Source organism: Nelumbo nucifera, chromosome 8 (assembly GCF_055504915.1).
Source record: "Nelumbo nucifera cultivar China Antique chromosome 8, China Antique-T2T, whole genome shotgun sequence".
Taxonomy (NCBI): Eukaryota; Viridiplantae; Streptophyta; class Magnoliopsida; order Proteales; family Nelumbonaceae; genus Nelumbo; species Nelumbo nucifera.
This window is the reverse complement of record NC_142656.1, coordinates 21,655,760-21,675,542: the sequence shown is the minus strand read 5'-3', so window position 1 is coordinate 21,675,542 and position 19,783 is coordinate 21,655,760. Positions and strand designations below refer to the sequence as shown.

The following is a 19,783-nucleotide window of genomic DNA, read 5'->3' as shown; positions in this document are numbered from 1 at the left end:
GGCATTCTAAGGGCATTTTTGACTTTTCAAATGTCACTTAAAAGTTTATTAACGGATTGGTTAACGATAGGTACTGGATTGTCACATTTTGAAAGTTCGAGTACTGGATTGTCACATTTTAAAAGTTCAGGTACTGGATTGTTGCATTTTAAAGTTCAATGACCAAATTGTCACTTGAAAAAGTACAGGGGTCAGGGCACTCATCGGGAATTTTCCCATTAAAATTTTTAGAATATCAAAACCATATGATGTAGGTATATTCGGTCGGTACCTTGACATGTAGCATCGCCCAAGGCACCCCTATCAATCTACACACTACCGAGGGCAACAAGGTAACTCCCACGGCATGCCATTAAGGAGCGTTTATTACAGGCACACATTCTCAATGAATTTACCCTCGACACACTTATGAAAGGATTTTGACCAGCTGACGCCTCTCTAGCTCCCCTCTACGTGACAGTGATCTATGAGACGGTTACTCGTTGTTCATTACTCCTCTCTTGGATGGCTCTAACTATAAATCACGGCTAAAGATACGAAAACACATACTCAAGCTAGCACTTACTCTCCTGTTGTGACCTCGGCTTTACTTTGAGCCCTTAATTGACTTGACTATCGGAGTCTTCGCCCCTGGGAACACTATCGGGGCCTTTGATGTCCTTTCACTCTTAGTAAGTGGGACCTGCAACCTTTACGCCTTGGAAACTACTACACTACCTTTGGTTCCAAATCGATAGCAACACTACCTTTCAAAAAAAAGGGTAATTTCTTAAACTACCCTTATGATTTAACTAATTGACAAGTGTACCCTTAATGTTTGAAAATTGACTGATGCTACCCTTATTGTTTCTGACAATTGTCGAAACATTACCAGGACCATTAAACATGGACGAAAAAATGTAAAATGATTGTTTTACCCTTAAACTCAACTGGATGAAGCCACCAAAGAGATCGAAGGAAGCGAAGATTTGAGAGAAAAAACTAATTGTTTCTGATCTAAAACCCATATTAGAAATGATCGCCTTTTATTGTTTAGATTTTAGATACATGTTATCCGGTGAAGGAGGTTCAATCTAAATCGCCGCAGCTAAGAGTGCAGCGGGGATGGTAGGGAAGGAAAAATAGGGGTGGTGAAGTTGACAAAGAAGGAGAGAGAGAGAGAGAGAGAATAGTCCTCTAAATGCGATGTAAAAGGACTAGAATGTAACAGTGATTTCTGGGTGTTGAAGAGCTAATGTTCCTTAGACGCCTCTCTATTTTATCTAGCCAATACCTTTACCTGCTCTGTCTCTTCTTCATTAGATACACATATAAACACTCTTTTGGAGTTTTCTTGGCTTAAGGATGCAAGATCAATCAAAGAAGGAAAGAGACAAAGTACAAGTAAACTACATAAATTGTTGACAAATTAGAAGCCGTGATGTTGTATCTTAATGTTGTTTCCGCTAATTTGACCTGCGATGGAGATAAGGTGATGATTGGCAAGCTTTCGGTGGGTTTTGACTACCAAATGGATGATTCCGGCTCTTCAAATTCCTCCGTTGTCAATGTTGATGCTTCGAGCAACGGAGGAGATGATGATTCCTGTTCAACTCATGATAGGCGTGCTGGCGGCGACGATCTCTTCGCCTTCAGCTTTGATATTCTAAAAAAAGAGGCTGTTGCTGATGAGGACAACGACGACGAAGGTGATTCAGAGAACGGTAATATGATGATGCCGACTGGTTTTGTTATGAGGCAGCTCTTCCTAGTCACATCGGACGAAGGATGGAAAACTGACTTAAATGTGCGTGTAGAAGGCCAAAAAAATAAAAGAAAGGAGAGTCAGGAATCCTTTGGTCTTCTGCATGCACATTTCAGTCAGTCATGCTTTCCTTCTTCAGGTTCTCCGGGGAGCAGAGCGTCAAGATCCATCTCCTTCTCTGTGCTCTGTGAGGAAGTGAATTAGAATCCACAACTATTGAAGATGGTCTTCTTGGCTTTCGCTTTCCCAGGATCTCTCCTTGGCTTACTTTCTTTCCTGTTGCTAGAATAATTAGTGTTGATGGAATAAAAGTTGCCACTGCAAATCTGATTCGATCTCTCTATCAGCCATCAATACATCTCGAGCAACAGCCTCTGGTCTCTTCGTCAGCCATCAAAATCCAGATTTGCTCCTCCAAGCGATTATACCTACACGATCCTAGGTAAGAGAGAGAAAAATAGAGAGGTAAGAGAAAAGAGACCGGAGGTCTGAGGAGAAGGGGGTTGCCGGTCAGAGGAAGGGGGCGAGGGAGGAGTAATATTGGGTTTTAAAAGAATTTTAAACGTCACATGGTCTCATGTGTATGCAGGTTTTGAGAGAATACTAACAGATGTTAATAGTAAGGGTAGAGTTAGTCAATTATTAGAAACTGTAGGGGTAGTGTTAGTCAATTTTCAAACAATAAGGATACACTTTGTCAATTAATTTAAACGTAAAGATAGTTTAAGAAATTTACCCTAAAAAAAAAGCATTATTCATTATCTTCTACTTTAAAGAATTTTGAGTCAGACCAAAGACCTAGATTAAAATTTTGCATTTTTGTGAATTATTTCAATCAAACTCAAGAAACCCATTTTGGTTCTGTGTCATTTGGTGTTTTCTTAGAGATGGGTTTGAAGAATTTCGAGTCAAACCAAAAACCCAAATCAGAAAGGTGCATTTTTGCGAGTAATTTCAATCAAATTCAAGAAACTCATCTAATGAGTGGACTGACTGCCCACTGATCCTTTTTGTTCTCTAAAACTTGGGTTTATCCTCTCACAATCAACTTGGCAAGGAGTTGAAAATGTGGACGAACTTGTGGGTAAGTGGGGTGCCCAAAGGTGGGTGAAGTGTAGTGAGTTGAGGAGGAAGCAATAAGAATTGCCAGCCAAACAGTTTAATTTTTTGGATGTTCTTTTCATAAAAGGGTTGACCAGGTAAATCCTATAATATTTATTTATTTATTTAAATTTACTTTGATATAAAGATAAAATAAATTTAAATGATAATATAAAATTATTTGTTCTTTTTGATATAAAATATGTCTTTAAAATGTCTCTCTCAATCATATTTCTTTTTTCTTTTTCTAGTCATTGTTTTGCTCCATTCAATGTATTGTCTAGCTTAAGAATATAAATAAAAGTGGAATAGAAAAAGAGTATTATTCCTATCAAGGATATGGTTTGCTTTTTTTTTTTTTGGTAATGAAGGCTATGATACAATACTTGCTAAGTGCGAGTCTGGGTTGCCTAATGAGTGAGCATTTGGGCACCCATTTGATGAAATTGCCAAACGGCAAACACCCATTTCTCTATCTGTATCTTGCTCTACGGAGGATAATGGACGTGGATCATACCCAATTAGGCTCTATGAAGATGGGTGTTAAATGGGCTAATGGGATGTATCCTAACCCACCCTATTGCCACTCATGTTTCCATCAAAATGACAAAACCTCTCTCCTTGCAAGAACTATCCCTCCTCTTTCCTCTTCAATTTTCCTTTGTTTTTTTTGGTAAATTGCTGAAACCTCCTCTGAAGTTTTTATCTGTTGCTAAAACTTTCTCTAAAGTTTGTTAATTGCAATCATCTCTTCTGAACTTTTTGACATAGTTGTAAGTAGACCCCCTGGTATAATTTTATAAAAAATGGCATGAAAATGTCCAAAATACCCATGCAATTAATTAAAAAAAAATGTTTGTTTTCCAAATTTTCTCTTCATATGAATCACTACCCTAAACCCTTTCCATCTTTTTTCTGAAATTGATTTATTTTCTAAATTTGCCCTTCATATCAATCACTCAAAGGTAAAGCTGCAACTTTAAATTCTCTTTCTTTTGCTGTACATAAAGTTTGTATTGTTTTTTCCCATAGAAACCAGCCTCAATAGTAATCGTATGGGTATTTTGGACTTTTTCATGCCTTTTTTTAGAAGATTCTACCAAAAGGGGGTCTACTTGCAACTGTATTAGAAAGTTTAAGAGATGTGATTGCAATTACTAAACTTCAAGGGAGGTTTCAACAATTTACCCTTGTTCTTTTTAATGTCTGTTTAAAGATGCTCAACTCTTATAAATTTGGATTGATTTGGATTGTTATGTAAGGAAAGGAATGACTCACAGGAATATTTTAGTTGGCAATTGACTGGCCCTTATCAATTGGAATCAACTAATGTGTTGTCTCCAATGGTTTATACATTTATCTTGCTTTGCTACTTGGAGAATTGCTTTTTTAGATCCAAATTCCAAAGCTTCACTTGGACTTCTACATTTGTTTTAGCGTTTGTTTGGCATCGTTGTCGTTGCTCTAGAAAACGGTGTCACATCAGTGCTATGCCAAAAAAAAATGGTGCTCCAGAAAACGGGCATTTGTTTGGAACCATTTTCCATCAAAGGCAATGCTCCAAGCCACGCTTTGAAAATCAAGAAGGCATGGCCTGGAGCAATGCCAAATTTGATGTTTCCTGGAGCTGCAACTTGTTACTGCCAACATGGATGTGAGGTGGCAGTGATATGGCATTGGATAATGGATACCAGTGCTGAAAACATTTTCCTGGAGCATTAGTACCAAATAAAAAACATTTCTGTTGCTCTAGGAAACGTCCTACCTGGCAGAAAAGTTTCCAAACAAAAATAAGGCACCGTTTTCTCATTAGAAAATGATGTTGCATCTGCAGCATCAATGCCAAACAAATACTTAGTTACTAACTAGTCAAGCCTGTATAATATATGGGTGTTGTTAAAAGAAAGTGTGGCATGATTCTTATGACAATATCAATTGGGCCAAGTGGTACCAAGTCCAACCCAAACTATCTTTGGGTTACATGTTGTTAAAGAAAAATGTGCTAATTTTTATTATTTCTATTACATTTTATTAGTTTTATTACTCTTATATGAGATGCATAGGCTTTGTTAAGTGATATTTAGACAAAAGACTTGGGACATTTGTAATTGGGCCACTTGAGCTATGTATTGTCTAATAAATTAAAAAAAAAAACAAAAATCTAGAAGGGATTTAGGAGATGGAGAGTTTCTTTTTATTAAGTTAAATTTTAAACATAATTTATTATTTTAATTAAATTATGTTTTTATTAATTTGTATCAATTTTAACTAATAAAATAAATTTTACTAAGCCTGTTAACAAATTTTTTATTGTGTTTATTGTGTTAGTTGTTTATTAATAATTTAAGTTTTAATTTTTTTATTAATTTTACTAATTCTAAAGTAAGTTAAGAAAATTAATTTAATCAATTTGTTTTAATAATAAGTTACTTAATAAGTTAATCATGTAAAGTAATTTTTAGATTTTTAATTTTCACTTATTTTTATTTTTTGTTTCTACTTTTTATTTTTAATATTTTCTCGATAAATATTAATTTTATATGTTAAAGTTTTCTTTGTTATTTTTATTGAAATCTTCTCTTATTTTATCAATTAATTAAAAAATTAAATTTCTATTTTTGTTATTTTTTTTATCTTTTTAGAAAATTTCCCTTATTTTATCATTTTCGGTCTATTAAAAAATTGTTAATAATTTTTTGTTATCTTTCTTTATTTATTTTTTAATTAACAAATTTTTTAGTAAAAATTTCCCTTATTTGCCTTTTGTTTTCAAAATTGCATAAACAGGTCAAACTGACCAAACCAGATTGGTCCAGTTGAGTATGAATTGGTAATTGAAGCTAGCAAGTGGATGGTTCTCGAGTAAAACAACCAACCTTGCTCTTTTTTGTTTTGAAAATTGCATAACCGGGTTGAACCGAGTAAACCAAAATGGTCCAATTTGGTATGAACTATTAATTGAAGTTAGTGGGCTTAACAGTTTTTGGGTATTCAAATAACCTAACCATTATTCATCTTCTTGATGCATAGCAATTTTTAGGCCTGCGATTCATTTCTTCTTTTGCTTTATTCTTCTCCTAGGAAACTAATAAAGTTTGAGAAATAACCTAATCCATTTAATCTACCACTCAATGCTTAAAAAATTAAGTTTGTCGCAATAAAGTTATAAAACAAAGGAAACAGTTCATGTTCATAGTAAGTATTTTTAAAAAATTCGTAGTGAAATTTTCACATTATTTATAGAAAAATAGTTAATTTTTAACAAAAAAATTCTAAAAATATGACAAAAATATTTTATTAAAAAATTAATTATTAGTGAAATTAATATTTTAACAAAAAATCTTAATTAATAATAATGAAATTAATAGTGTTTTTAATATTTTTCAATATATATTTTCTAAAAATTTATATGACAAGTTTGGTAAACCAAATTGGATCAATCAAGATCTATTCGAATTGGTAACTTAATAGATTGGGGCAATCACTTTTGGGGTTATGTAATGATTTAATCCATTAGAGTAATCCAAGGTTCAAAGTATTGACACATATCGGTCGATACGTATCGTTCTGGCACTCAACCGATACGCCCCTACAGTGGGTGTATCGGTGGTTTGATCGGTTCAGGGTGTGGCGAGGACCTAAACCGGCTCCCCTGAACCAGTTGACAAAAAAAATAAAAAAATGAACCACCAAAAGGAGTATCTATTCACCCGATACGCCCACACCGGCGTATCGAGTGTATCAATATTTTGAACCTTGGAGTAATCTTCTTGAGAACCTTGACCCATCCTACTACAATGTCCGCTCGACGAGCATAGTATAAGCAAACACAATATCATTCAATGTCAACACAAATAGTAATGTGTGAGCCCCAAAACGTCCAATGGAGAGAGGAAGAGAAACATTTTATAAGGGTAAATCTAAGAATAGTATCTAGTACTTTTGGGGTTGTCGCAAGTTAATACCCAAACTTCAAAACATGCCACTGCAGTAATTGAATTCCTGAAAACTATCAATTTAGTACCCATGTTGCTTCCATATATGATCGATAGCTTCAACATCTCCAAAATAAAATTAAAAAAAAAAACAGGAATGGTGGAAGCGAACCAAGGATGGGCAAGGACTCCATCCCCCATCCTCGATCATGACCCATTGGGTTGGGGAGATTGGGCACACAGCGAGGATGGGGAAATTTTCCATCCCTACTACTTATAAGGGGAATTGACATAAAGAGTTGAGTCTTCTTGTCATATAATTTTTTTCTTAGAGTTTGACTATGATACGGGAAAAACGTGCGACCAATCAATAGGTATCATGTAAAAGTAGTAAACAATGATATGGTATTTATCAAAATTCAGTGGGGGCGTTTGATTGGTCAAAACTAGATCTGGCAAATGGGTTGGATGGGTCAGTTTCGGGTTGGGTCAAGGCACTTGGGGTTGAGTTTTAGGTTGGGTTGTCAACCGTTAGACCCTAACTCTAAATGTTCGGGTTAGGGTTGACCCATGGGTCAATTTGGGTCATCTCAAAAAATAACTAAAATTAAAAAAAAATAAAGAAAAATACATAAAAAAGTCAAAATTAAAGGACTTAACCTTAAAATTCCAAATATAAAATAAAAAACTTGAACATTTAACAATTTAAAGAATAAATAATAAAGACTAAAGACTAAATAGAAAAAATTAAAGAGTGAAAACTTCTAACAATGCATAAATAGTCCCAATTAAACTTGACAATCGGGTCAATGGGTTGACCCATGACCCAACCCAACCCAACCCCTTTTTTTCCTGATTGAATCGAATCGGGTCATTCTCACATTCAGGTAGCTAAATATGAGACCTTAACCCTGTTTTTTCGGATTAATTGAGTCAGATTCACGGATTAGATCAACTTTTTGCCGGTTGTAATCAAAACTCTTCCACTATTATGTCTTTTTGGAAGCATAGATTTTTCCCCTTGCTTAATTTAATACCTCCATTTAATTTGATACCTTTTGGTTGTAAGTTCATAAGTGCCAACACATGTAATCGCTACAGTGAAGACTTTGACCAAAAACACCAAAAAATCTGCAATAGAGATAAGGTTACACATGTAAAACTCTTTATTATATAAGGTTATTTTCTAATTAATTGCCGGTCTACAATAGAGGCCTCCCAAGTCCCATCTCCAATGCACATGTCATCAGTGAAGTCCTTGTAACAGATGTTCTATAGAGGCCACTTCAAAGCATAATTTTCATTGAACGACAGGTATGACATAGATTGACAAGATAGACAAGGTAAAAGAAATTAAAAATGCCATATGAATTAGTTAGTAAAACAATATTGAATATAGTTACCACTTACCACTAAAAAAGGATCGAATCCTGCCTTCACTCTCCACTCCATCTTCCTCTACCCCAATTTTTCCAGGATGAAATCCGCCATAAACATGACTAAGTTGTGAGGCTTCTCCCTACTATGATTTTATATGCCTTCATAAGGATTCCCTCTCTAAAAGATAAACACAATTATGTATGTGATATGTTCCATAACAAAGTTATTTATGATGTTGTCAACCAGCTTGTTAGTAAAGTTTTATATTGGTTGTATGGAAATTTGGGATTGAATCTCATATACACCTGGGTTGAGAAATGGATTAGACCCCGTACCATTGTAGGAAAGGTTTTTTGTTGTAAATATATAGGGGATATAATGTTCCAATTATATCTTAGATTTAAAAGTTTTCATTAGGGATAAATCTGCTGGCACCTCCTCTATACCATGACAGGTATATTTGCACGGTATATAAATAATATATATTTATCTCAGAACATCTAATTCCAGTGTAAACTGCTGAACTATTTGATAATGGCTAAATTTCTCCAACTGAATGACTTAATACTGTCTCATAGTTCAGCTATTCCAGTGGTTACATAGTTACTATCACTTATAATAATTAAGAAGGTTCTAACTGGGTGGTTGTTAAATAGGGGGCGTTCTTTTTTGGAATTTTGAAAAGAGTGAAAGTTGGTCAATGGGATTTTGGTTTCCCATTGACCAAGAATCCCATGTTCTTTTTTCATATTTATGTGGGGATTAAGGAAAGTTTATTTTCCTGAGTATATCCATCTCTTATGTGGATAAATAACTTTACACTTTGGAGGAAAAATTATCAATATTTAAATGGGGCAAAAATGTCAATTTTAATAATGAATTTTTATGGTTAAAATGATTATTGCCTTATTTACTTAGGAAATAAAAGAACATGGATAAATACACTTACCCAGGTAAGGTAATTGCATTTATCCGGATAAATAACTTACAGAAAAACAAACGGGGCCATAGGGTCAAATCCCACTTATCTCAGGATTGAGGGACAAACTAGCCCCTCTTATATATAGCCTGTTTGACTCTTTGTCTAGCAGAAAATAAAAAAATAAAAAAGAAAATACGTACATAATAGCATGTTAGTAGCTTGCGTACTCAAATCTTTAACTCTAGTGATCCTTACATTGAATATTAACTAAACATGATGTTACCACCAATTGTAGAGCAGTTCTCAGCTTGATCGTTGCAAATTATTCCTAGACCTAAATATTATCTAATCCGATTTTAATTTGAATCCAATTTACTTTAATCAAATTCAGATATATATCCATCTAGCTATAATTGGATCCAATCAGATCGCAAAGTATGATCTACTTACTAATGGCAGATCAAATTCGGATATTCTAGATCCAATCCGTTAGGGTTTGAATTAATCTGATTGTATATATACCTATATAAAAGATCAGTTTTTAGTATTATAGTTCGAATTGGGAATTTAAATAAACCAACCCATATTTTATGTAAAGTATATAATCCCTTTTTATATTTAACTTTATTACTTTATATTAATTTTATACAAATTTATTGATATTCCAATCAGGTTAGATCCGAATCAGGTATCTAGATATGCAAATGAATTGAATTCAAATATAAGTTTTACACATCCATTGGATATCGAGCTTGGATTCTTATGGGATCATATTCAAATGTTCCTATCTGAATTTGATTTGATCCAGGGGAGGAGGCACGGAGCCAAGTATAAAGTTGGGGGGTCCTTACCCCCCCCCCCCCCCCCCCCCCCCCCCCCCCCCACACCCCACCCCACCCAAACATTTTGTTAAAACCAGACCTTTGTATAAATGTATAGTAATGCAGTAATAAAGTGGGTCCTACCCCCCCACACCCCACAAAAAATAAATAAATAAAAAAGAACGAAAAAAAAAAGATAAAAGCAAAAAGGTCTCATTAAAATGTTAAGGAGTGCTCTCTAATTCTCTAATGTCCTTCCACTTAACTCTCAAAATTATAAAAAAAGAAAAAGACATTGTTTATTTTTCTTTCATAAAAATCCCATAATAGACCCAAAACCTCCAACCCTATTTCTCTCCAAGCCTTATCTATTCTCTATCTCAATTTCTTATTTTTGCCAAGAAAACAGACCATAGGAAAAATAAGCCAATTACATTTGCAGCCCCATATGATTGTATTACCTAATTTACTATATTAACTTCTTTAAACTGCCAACAACAGATCTTAATTTTAATGTGTAACTACTTAATTAGAATGGGCTAACTTCACAGATTCATGTAGTTGGCCCCATATGTTTTATATTTTTTTCTAACTCCCAAAGCAAATTCATTCAATTAATCAAAATCTCAGTTACATCAGACTCCAGAGTAGGAACAACCCTATTAGCCTAGCCAGTTTATAAGCCGCCTGGTTGCAGATTTTCGGGGCAAATGTAACTAATTTCGATTAGAGATGGCTGTTGGGTAGGTTGTGGAACTAATGATAATGTTCCACACCAATAATAAATTATGGGCCCTATTATGAGAGGTGCAGGTATATTTGGGGAGAATGAATTATGGGCCCCATATGGGTTTACAGTGGGGCCCATAATTTATTAGGGAGAATGATGGTTCAGCTCAGGGTCAGAATTTGTAGGGTCAAAGTACATTTGGGGGAGACCGGGTCTACTCCTCACATAGGACGCCTCACAAGCACATCCTACCATTCATTGGGAACATCTCCCATACTTATAAGTTATTATTCATGGGAGATGTTCCCAATGCACGGTGGATGTGCATGTGAGGAGCAGATCCCATTCTCATTTGGGGTAGGTGCCAACTCGGAATTGATACCAATTCACGAGCAGATATGGATGCATAGAATGTGGGTTTTTGACCTTTTAAATATTTATAACTCTGTAATAAAAATCAAAAATTTGCATTGGGCCTATCCATACTTCCCTGTATATTTTATTACTGATTTAAAACATTATCATTAATTCCATAACCTGCTGAGTATCCATCGCATTCAGTTAATCCTTTCTCAAATGTGACTGAATAGCCAGGAAGGTATGAACGAAGGTTCTTGTAGCTCGCAATGAGTTTGTATACCCCCATTATAGTTGGAACAAGGCTTGATGATGATATGTAGTAACTACATAGGAAATAGTAGACTAAATATGATCCAGAAATCTTTTGCATAGAAACTTAAAACAAGGTAACATTCTACAAGAATGTTTCAACTATTCCGACCATGAGCATAAATATTGGGTTAAGGACTCATGGGATCTGTGGCACTGGTCTCAACTAGTGGAGGATCTACTCAAATCGCTTTCAAGTAAGTTTGTTTCACTTCTACGATGAAGGTGCCAAAATTGTTGATTTCCTCGCCAATTTTGGATGTGGTAGGAGAGAGAGTTATTTTTTATACTGTGGAGGAATTTCTCACTGGAGCCCCAGAAAAATTCCTCAAGATGAAGTATCTGGCTGGCCCTTCCTTAGAGTCAATTAAGTGTGGTTTTCCACGGTCTATGGGTGTGGTTTGGCAGGAGATTGGCTGTGCTTCTCTTGTGTGTGGTTTCTCTTTCAGCTGTTGGGCCAACAGGCTCTTGTCCCCATGAATGCCATCATTCATGAGTAGATGTTCCCAATGTCGTACGGCTGTAGTGTCGGGCAATCGCGGGTAAGAGATTCGAGCTCCATTTTTTATAGTTGCCCCTCCATTGAGAGTAAACTTGAAGAAAGAGACTTTCGAACCTGTCCAAGCCCAACTTCAGTTGAATTGGTAAACTTGGCTTTTGACCTCAGGTTGGGTCGAACCCAATGAGTTTTAGGGCTGATATGGACTATAGGATTATGATTGATCTAATGATGGACAATTTTGTTGGCCACAATAGTCCTTATGACACAAATAGATTGGAAAACGTAAGGAGATTTGGTACGGAACCCTTATTTTAGAAAAATGTCATAGGAATATTGAGTGTTGAACTAAGGTGTATTAAGTATTAGACCTTGTTTATAAAACAACCACAAGGGATAAATGGGTTTGAAATCAAAAGGGAAAAATGAGTTTCTCTTGGCAGCCTCCATTGCTGAGGCAAATTTCAGCTTGTAAACCTTGGGAACAAAGAAAACGTAAGCCCTTTTATCAGTTCATGGGGCAGTTGGGGTAAAACATGAGCACAAGCTGGGTATAGGGTAGGTGGAATTTCCATAGTTTTTAGATTGGCTACATCATTAGTTGACATTGCCAAATGAGGTAGATTGTGTAGGCAAATATTGCATACTGAGCCTATATAAAAACATTATAGGCTGCAAATGTTGCACGCTACCTCATGTAAGATTTAAAACCTGAGTGTATAGTGGTATCAGGATCCAATATTTACGGGTTTATTTTCACTTCTTGAATTCAAGGGTGCAAGCATCATTAACACAAGGGTGAATATTGTAACTTTTTATAATTCTAGGAAAACTCCAATAGAAGAGCTGATATGGATTATTTGGTCAATAAACGGAGAGCCCCAATAATCTTCGGATCAACCTGATTATCAGTGAAAATGATAAGCTCTCTAGTTTACTCGATTAGGAGTTTAACCCTTTTACTGGTAATGTAATTAAATTCCATAAACAGAGAAAAAGAGCCATTAAGTACAGCGTACAGAGGTTTACTCGATTAGGAAATTAACCCTTTTACTGCTAATGTAATTAAATTCCATAAACAGAGAAAAAGAGCCAATAAGTACAGCGTAAAGAGATTGATGAGGAAATTTTTTTGTTTAGGCTGCGTTTGGTTGTAGTACAAAACAAAATTAGATAAAAATTTGTACCTGGAGATGCAGCTGCAGGTTGGGTTGCTCGCAATTAACAGGGAAACATCATCAACAACAATTTTAAAAATAATGGTGAAAACTCCATCACCGTTGTGGAAGCTTGGGCAGTTTTGGAAGTGATCAAATGTGCTAGAGATTTACAAAGACGTAATTGAAGGGGATTCAAAACTCATCATAGACTGCATTACAAGAAGGGTCATCCCTCCCTCCCTGCTCTTCAAGTAATGTGACAGAGGATATTCACAAGTTAATACAAGGGAAGCTTATTTTCCACCATGTCTATAAAGAGGTAAATGAACTTGCTGGCTTTCTTGCTAATTATGGGCTTATCAGAGATGACAGCTCTTAATTTTCTTCGATGAATTGGAATTTGGAAAGGATCAGAGTTGAGGATCTCTGTGGAGTGGGGATACACTACCCTGAAGAGTTTCTACTCCTCTTTTCCCTTGTTTGTACAAAAAAAAAAAAAAAAAAAACTATGATTTGCATTTGTACTCTTTTTTTTTTTTTGTCTTATCTACACTCCTCTTTTCCACTACCTTTCCTCCTATTTCAATTCTCTTTTAGTTCATTTAAAATGGGGATCATATCATCTTGCTCCCAGTCTCACTTCCAAACAAATAAGAAATAACCCCCCTACTACCTCCATTCTCTTGCATAAAAGATGGGACCACACCATTTTACTTGCTCACTTTTTACAAACAAACAAGGTCAAAGAAAAAGTAACTTGGCCTATTTGCACGCCCACGCATTTACACAACCAAACGCAGCCTAAATTATAGAGAACCCTACTGATGAGCTCGTAATAACCAGCAGTGTCTAGCATGTAACAAACATCAGATACCTCCCATGAAAAGCCGAGCCAATGCAACTCACCTTGTTTCTATAATAACTGTGAATCTCACTTAGTCACTTGTACCGTTTGGACAGCAAAAACTTTCCAATCCACATGTATGGTTTGGAGAGAAACCCTTATCCCCCTTCCTTGTGAAGTGAAAACTCATTTTACTAGGTGAAGAAACAACTGGTGTATACAAATAATTCAAAATGCTTTGAGGGTTTGAATGTATCTGCACTTCCTTTGATAACATGTCATCTAGGGTAGAATCTGAGAAGGTGGTAAAAATGAAAATTTAGGAGGAATCACAACATCTAGGTCTATAATCTATAAATACTAGTTTGGATTATAAATTGGCAATAGGTATAGGCTTTGAAATGTGGAAACAGGGGTTTTGTTTTGTCTCCTATTAAGGACTATCTTAAGAGATGTAGATCTTCCATTTGACAAAAGCTCTTGCGGGTTGCTTACAAAAAAAATGTCTTGTGGGTTTATTACATTCAATTTGTCCTCGTCCTCATTTTCCCACTACCCAGTAGCCACACTTCACAATCCACCTGCAATTTCCTACCAAGCTATTGATTTTTTTTTTTTTTTAGATGGGAAAATGGCCATTTCTACCACGCTGAACATGGCTATGGATAAGACTTGCACATGGAAAAATGGTGATGATACAAGCCCAACATGGATTGCCTTGGCTGCGTGCCACGTGTCAAATTTGTAAAAAGAAAAACAAGATTGTATGAACAACAAGAATTTTCTTTTCAATTTCTTTTCAAAATTGATTCATATCTCAATAAGCTCTGGAGAATGGATTTGAACTATCTATACTTAAATTGGAAGCCACTGTCCATGTATGTATGATCATGAAAAATGTGGATACCAACTCTAGTATGACCAGAAGAGCCTGAGAAGAACTGGATAGATCACAACCCCTGCATGAGAAGTAATAAAAGAATAAATTCATTGAGGGATGAAAACTTCAGATTTTGACTTTTCCACCAAACACTTAAATTTTACATTTCTGATTTGCAAGTAGACAAGCAGGACCAGGAAGGAAAAAGACCACATATCTTTGAATAAGGACATATATTTTATTACCTTACTCTTCCTATTTTGTTTTATATTTCATCCGTCTTTGTTGACAAGTTAACATCTCAGTACTCATAAATATACTGAGAATTCCTGCCAGAAGAAAAGTGGGGAAGAAAGGAAGGAAAGCTCTCTGCAGGTTAATTCACATGTCCAGTCCCTAAGTTAATTGGTATATTATTGGTTATAGATATCACACCAATACTTGTGGAGCCACAGTTTCAACCAACTCTTCCAGATTTTGGTTGGCAGGTCACTATGTGATGAATGAGTTCTGAGGATGGATGAGTGTGCTATAGAAATGAAAAGTACTTTTGTAAAAATATTTTTAAAAAAGCACTTTCGTAGAAGTGTTTTCGTAAAAGTAATCTTATAAAAGCACTTAGAAGTGCTTTTATAGAAGTAATTTCGTAAAATTGCTATTGTAAAAGTGTTTTCGTAAAATTTCTTTCATAAAAGTATTTTTGTAAAAATGCTTATATAAAAGTACTTCCACAAAAGTGTTTTATAAAAGTACTTCCATAAAAGTGCTTTCGTAAAAGTGCTTTTATAAAAGTGCTTCCATAAAGTTTTTTTGTAAAAGTGATTTCATAAAAGTGCTTTTATGTACAAGTACTTTTATAAAAGTGCTTTTGTAAAAGGACTTTCATAAAATTACTTTTATAAAAGTGTTTTGATAAAAGTGATTTTGTAAAAGTACTTTCATAAAAGTGGTTTTATTCCAGCTTCAGTTTTGATCGGTTTCAAATTGGACAAGGGTTTCACCTCATGATTGGATTATTAAAATTTGGTTTAGGTCCAATTCAGACCAATAAGAACATGGACTGATTTATTTTGGATTGGCCCAATCCAATAATTATAATGGACCACCCAAATCCAATTTGATAAGGTTTGGATCAGATTGGGTTCAACCCAAAACCGGTCAATTGACACCCCTAAACACCACCACCAACACAACCAACATAAGCAGGACCATCAATGTCCACTTCTACACAGTCCTTCCATATAAAACACAAACAGAGAAACAACTGTATAAACTTGAGACTTGAGATATCCAGCTGCTTGTGTAACTTGAAACCTGAAGTATCTCTCCTTCATGCCTGTCATAAAGAGTATTATTTCATTTGCTATGAGAGAGAGGGGTGAAGGTGGCTGAAGATCAAACTCCAATGGAAGAAGCATTAAACTAAAACAACTCCCAGCACAGCAATTTTACTTGCTAAATTTTTACCAGTGAAATTGAGGAATCAGAACTGTTTCTCTTTCTGATGAGGAAGAAGAAAAGAAGAAAAATAATGAAGAATGTGCTTGGAAGAATAAGTGAATGGCATTCTCAAGGATCGATTTTTTGTATTTTGGACTTCTAAGCTTTCATGCTATAGATGATAAGATTAAAAAAAAAATCAAAAAGGAAAAGAAAATACAAGAAACCATCCAAGTTGAAAACAGGAGCTCAAAAATACTGTACAATTCCTCCCATGGTAGCACAACTAAACTCAAAACAAAAAAAAGAAGAGAGAAGAAAATTGTGAATGGCAAATAACTTAAGAAAACAAACTTCTTTCTCTTAATCCTTTTATTGCTTTCTTTAAGGATGCATCACAGGTTCAATGTCTTTAAGGAGCCCAACAATCTGCTGCATACTTGGCCTCTTTGATGGGAGATCAGCTGTGCACAAGTACCCAATTCTCAGGACCTCCTCCATTTGCATCTCTGACCTTGTCCCACAAATTTTTGGATCAATTGCTCTTGAACCCTGATTTTTTCTGACGAGTCCTCTAACCCAACTCACCAAATTTGATTCTTTCTCCTCTGGATAATCATCTCCAATAGGTTTCTTCCCTGTAAACAGCTCGAAGAGAACAACTCCAAACCCATAAACATCTGACTTCAGAGTTGGTGTTGGGGAACCGGCTTCTGGTTGAGAGAATTCTGGAGGCACATAACCTGGAGACCCACGTGAAATTTCTTCCTCCAAACTATTTCCAAAAATCCTAGCCAGTCCAAAGTCAGATAGCCTTGGCTCCAAATTTGAATCAAGATAAACACTGCTAGCCTTAACATCTCTGTGAATTATTGGAGGAGAGCAACCATGGTGAAGGAAGGTTAGTGCTCGAGCTGTGCCAAGTGCAATTTTGTGTCTAAATCGCCATGTTGTTAATAGCCCTTCAGAGCCAACATTCTGAATCCCATTATTGTTATCTTCTTCCCACATATCCGTGCTCCAATCTTCTGTTGTCTGAACTCCAAGAGGTAGATCATGAAGCAAATTTTGCAAATTCCCATTCTCCATGTAATCATAGATCGCAATCCTCTGATCTCCAGCTAAACAATAACCTGTCAACGGAACGAGATTAGGGTGTTTGATCCGGCCAAGATATTCGAGCTCCTTTGCAGCGTCCTGGTCATTCATAGTCGACCCATGCACCAAAACTTTCACAGCTACATGGATTCCCCCAGGTAGCAATGCTCTATAAACTGGGCCAAATCTCCCTTCAGCCAGAAGAGTTCCACGATCAAAATGTGAAGTTGCAGACAAGAGGTCGGCAAAAGTGAAATTCAGCAATGGCTTCTCAAAAATTACAACAGGGACTGCGGTCGCAAGCTTAACATCAGCAACCCAAGTGGTTGAATCTGTCTGGAAAGAAAAGGGGCCTAAGATGTTGGGTTCTTCTTTGAACGAGAGTTGCTTAGATGCCCACCTCCTGGTTTTCCTTCTGCATCCAAAGGCAAGACAAAGCAAGCCTACGAGAAGGCAGACAACTGCGATAGTTATGGCTAAAATAAGTTTGAATCCCTTGTGCGTAGAGGTTTTTCTTCTGAAAAGATCTGGGTTTGCAGCTATTGGGCAGCTGTTCAGTGATCCAATGAACGCAGTTCGTAAGGTTTCAGGGGGAAATCTTGAAGCACAGAGGGTTAAGTTGTTATAAGAGAAGTTGAAGTTCTTCATCTGGTGTAGTTTTTCAATCACAGATAATGGGATCTCCCCGGTCAGATTGTTCTGTGAAACGTCTATAACTTGGAAATTGTTAGTACGCAGAAATGGAATTCGGCCAGTGAGATGGTTCTTGGAAAGGTCTAGCACTGTTAAGCTACCCAATCGCGAGATTGCATTTGGAATTCTTCCTCCGAGATGAGTTTGGGACAGGTTGAGGTATTCTAGAGCTGAGAGCTTTTCGAGTTGGGGGAATTCCTGCTCAGAAAATCTATTTCCGGCGAGATTAAGGTGTTTGAGATTCTGGGCTTGGTTCAAATTATGGAAGAACACTCCGCTGAATTCATTTGCAGAAAGATCAAGGTAAACCAAACGAGACCAATTGAAGCTAGAATTCAAATGTACCTGGGATATGTGACCTTGAAACTGGTTGCGACTGAGGTCGATAACTTCCAGTGGCTCCTGAAAAACAGCCACCACGGAACCCTGGAATAAGTTCCCAGAAATATTAAGATGAGTGATCGACTGCAGCCCAAGAAAATCAGAGGTCCTTCCACGAATCTCATTTTCAGAAAGGTTCAAGCTTCGGAGCTTGGGAAATGCGGTACCGAAACCATTTGGAACAGTTCCGTTGAGTTGATTGTATGAAAGGTGGATGGAGACTAGAGATCTACAATTAAGAATTGCTGAAGGAATCTCACCGGAGAAGTTGTTGACAGAAAGGTCGAGACTTTCCAGTACACCGAAGTTGCCGATGTTACTAGGAATAATCCCAGAAAACTGATTATACGAGAGGTTAAGGACCCTGAGACTATTCCCCAAATTCCCGAAATCAGACGACAAACCGGTGATATTGTTCTTGCTCAGATCCAAAGTTTGAAGCTTGTTGAGTTTTCCAATGGTGGTTTCAGGGATGAAACCAGTGAGACCTAATCCAGAAGCCAACAATCCAATAACATTCTCTTCTTTGTCACATAAGACATGTTTCCATGAACAAACTGGAGCGGATAAGTTGAAAATGGATGAAGAGTTTACACTCATTTTGTTGAAGAAATCAGAGACAAGGAACCTATCTGTATTAGAATTTTGAGAAACTGAAGGTTTAAAGAAGAGTGTGAGAACCAGAAAGGAAACAAATAACCCAGAGCCCATTTTTGTGAAAGCCCTGAAAAGAACAACAGAAGGGGAAAAAAAAAAAACAAAAGAATTGAAAGTTCTTCAGGCTCCAGTTACCTCCCTCAGAGGTCAAAACAATCACTTTGACATTAACGGTTTTGGGGTCACTAAGAACTCCGTCTTCTGCCTTCTGCAACTGTACGAAGAGGCAAAACCACTAACACATAGTGAAGAGTAGTTTTAGGCCTTCAAACAAGAATGCTTTCTGGGTTCAAACTCATCTCAGAATTTCAGAGCCACCACTTTTCTGCAGCTTCAGGGCCATGTTACATCAAGAAAAACCCAATCCTGATTTTAAAGAAACTGTATATAAAGACCACTTACTCAGGAACAAAAAAGATGGCCTTTTGAGGACTATGTGAACACCAAATCGTCTTCTTTTTCTTTCGTTTGGGAATTGGGAGTATTACTATTTAGAAGAGAACGTGACCTAACATTGTCTGGCTTTGTAACTCCATGAAAGACAAAAAAAGACAACCCAAGTATGCAAATACTCAACACTGATGAAGCTCTTTTGTCTCTATTTGGAACATGAGAAACTTCGACTTTCTTACATTTTTAAATTAAAAAATGTAATTACAGAGAAAGGAAGAGGGAGTGAAGTGAAGAAAAGTAGACAAGTTCAATCAATGTGGTCAGAGGTTGGTTTTCATAAATGGTTTGAATGCGATCTATTAGGCTGATGAATTTAACAGAGCCGTAGGTAGGATTATGATTCAGGCCAGCTTTTCCTCCCAATGGGCAATGGGTT

General features: G+C 36.3%; 1 pseudogene across 1 annotated transcript; it reads right to left on the bottom strand.

Moving 5' to 3' along the window:
* Positions 1-16,247: 16,247 nt before the first annotated feature.
* Positions 16,248-19,783, bottom strand: LOC104610737 (putative LRR receptor-like serine/threonine-protein kinase At2g24230 pseudogene; annotated as a pseudogene). Its single transcript, XR_016079125.1, has one exon. The product of XR_016079125.1 is annotated as a putative LRR receptor-like serine/threonine-protein kinase At2g24230 pseudogene (transcript).